This window comes from Rana temporaria, unplaced genomic scaffold (genome assembly GCF_905171775.1).
Source record: "Rana temporaria unplaced genomic scaffold, aRanTem1.1, whole genome shotgun sequence".
In the NCBI taxonomy this organism is placed as follows: domain Eukaryota; kingdom Metazoa; phylum Chordata; class Amphibia; order Anura; family Ranidae; genus Rana; species Rana temporaria.
In genome coordinates, this window is record NW_024404627.1 from 50,001 (window position 1) to 52,951 (window position 2,951).

The following is a 2,951-nucleotide window of genomic DNA, read 5'->3' on the forward strand; positions in this document are numbered from 1 at the left end:
TAGGGAAGACACACTTGTCTTTATCCTCCTCACCTGGCCCCTCCCCCCACACACGCCTGACACCATCTGACACCAAATACCTTTATCTTGTCTCATCAGACCACAGGACACGGTTCCAGTAATCCATGTCCTTAGTCTGCTTGTCTTCAGCAAACTGTTTGCGACTCTTTCTTGTGCCTCATCTTTAGAAGAGGCTTCCTTCTGGAGACCAATTTGATGCAGTGTGCGGCGTATGGTCTGAGCACTGACAGGCTGACCCCTCCCCCACCCCTGCACCCTCTGCAGCAATGCTGGCAGCACTCATACGTCTATTTCCCAAAGACAACCTCTGGATATGACGCTGATCACGTGACCTCACCTTCCTCGGAGGACCATGGCGGGGGGAGGGGAACCCGTCCTGTTATACCGCTGGATGGTCCCGGCCCCCCGTGCTGCAGAGCAGTCTCAGGGTCCTGGCAATCTTCTTCTATCCTCGGCCATCTTTATGTAGAGACACAATTCTTTATATCAGATCCTCAGAGAGATCTTTGCCATGAGGGGCCATGTTGTCCTTCCAGTGACCAGTATGAGAGAGTGAGAGCGATCACACCTGAGACCTTGTAACACTAACGAGTCACATGACACCGGGGAGGGAAAATGGCTAATTGGGATCCAATTTGGATGTTTTCACTTAGGGGTGTCCTGACTTTTGTTGCCAGCGGTTTAGACATTAATAGCTGTGTGTTGAGTTATTTGTTATACAAGCTGTACACCCACTACACAACATTGTAGATACAAGAAAAGATTTACACAAATGTGACTGAGGGGTGTACTTACTTTTGTGAGGTACTGGTGACAAAATAATGAGTACATTGAGACGCTCGTTGGAAGAATTTGCCGCCATTTTTAATGCGGAAGCGCTTTTTTCTTTTAATTGCTGAGTAATCATAAGTGACAGCTTGGAATTATCAAACCACCACATGTGCCCGCGGCGGCGGGGTCGCCCTCATTGACATGGAGGTTGTTGCGCAGGGCGTGCGGATTCCTGCCGGGCGCGATGCTCTGCAGAATGACTGTTTTTATCTTTTTCAGCGAATCAATCATTGGTTGGCAATTTATATTTTGCGACACCCTCCATGATCACATAATTACACGCCGCTTCTATATTTAGCGCGTTAATTGTAGCGTGCTTTTTCTCGTAAGTATGGCGGTAACTCGCGTTCCACGCTTTACTTTTCTCTGTATGAAGATGTGAAGAATCATTTGCACCTCGCAGGAAAGAAGAAGCCGCAGAATTGGTGAGCGATTTTCATATGAATTTTAACCTCTTCCTAACCTGCTCCCGTTAGATGAGAGAGAGAGCACCGCGCATGGGCACAGTTTGAATGGACTGGAGCGGCCACTCTGGAATGCAGCCACAGCCTGAGTAGAAAAGCCGCTCCCCTGCCAGCAGGGCCAGGAAAAGGGGGTGGGCAGGAGGGACGACTGCCCTGAGTGCTGTGGTATCATGCGAGTTGGGGGGGGGGGATTTGGGGGACAGCAGGGGGTAGGAATTGTTTTAGGTTGGTTATTTGGGTGTGTGTGCTAGGAGTGCTGATTTGAGGGGGATTGTGCTAAAAGAGGACATATGGTGGGGGGGGGGGGGTGTATTTGTGCTTGGAGGCGGGGTTGTGCTTGTAGGGATGATTGAGGGGTATTTGTGCTTGTAGTTGGGCATGGGAGTGGTAGAGGATTTGTGCTAGAAGGGGGATTGGTGGGGATTTGTGCTTGGAGTGGGGAGAGGGGTAGAGGATTTGTGCTAGAAGGGGGATTGGGGGGGGGGGATTTGTGCTTGGAGTGGGGAGAGGGGTAGAGGATTTGTGCTAGAAGGGATATTGGGGGGGGGGGGATTTGTGCTCGGAGTCGAGCATTGGAGAGGGGGGTAGAGGATTTGTGCTAGAAGTGGGATTGGGGGGGGGGGGATTTGTGCTTGGAGTCGGGCATTGCAGTGGGGGGGGAGGGGGTAGAGGATTTGTGCTAGAAGGGGGATTTGTGCTTGGAGTGGGGGGGGGGGGGGTAGAGGATTTGTGCTAGAAGGGGGATTGGGGGGGATTTGTGCTTGGAGTCGGGGGAGGGGTAGAGGTAGAGGATTTGTGCTAGGAGGGGTGATTTTCTTGGGGGGGGGATTTGGGAAGAGCAAAGATTTTAGCTGGGAGGAATTTATACTGAGGGGGTAAGCATGCAGATTGGTGCTCACGTTTTATTTTTTTATTTTTTTGGGGTGGAGGGGATTTTTGCCTACATAATACTCACACATCTTGGGGGAGGGGGGGCACAGTTTGGTATTTTCGCCAGGGGCTGGTGATGCCACTGATGTTTGCTGTGTTTTAAGCATGCAGCTAGTGAAAACAGAAGTCCTGACCTCCATGCTTGTTTCAGGTTAGACCCAGAAAGTATTGAAGCCATAAGATTAATGACAACCACGCAGCTCGTATTTTCAGGTCAGTAATAGTAACCTACCTCAATTCAGATGGCAGAATTTATATTCTCTAACCGGTAAGTCTTTCTACATATATTATAAATAAAAAGTCAAAGCCTAGTGGGAATAAGCGCTTTTTAATAATAACAAATCTAAAAAAATATTCTCTTACCAACCAGATAAACCAAAACTAAGGCTATGACTCTACATTTGCCCGTACTCTTGTAAAGAGTATAGATCGAATATTAAGAGTGCATAAAAATTATGTACAACATTTACAGCAATGTAAAATTTCCCGCCTACTATGTACCATGTTTTCGCTGAACCGTCAGGTCGCTGTCCTTGGCAAAAATCTTAGCGTTTAATGGCCGTCGCCATCTATTCCCAGATCTAAACTTAAAGGCCATTGGACATGCCCATCGTTGTCTCCGGGATTATCATGCGAGAGAGTTTGTGTCAGTGTCCTGTGTTTTCCAAATGTATGTGGTCCACAAAGAAGTTGGCCATCCAATGT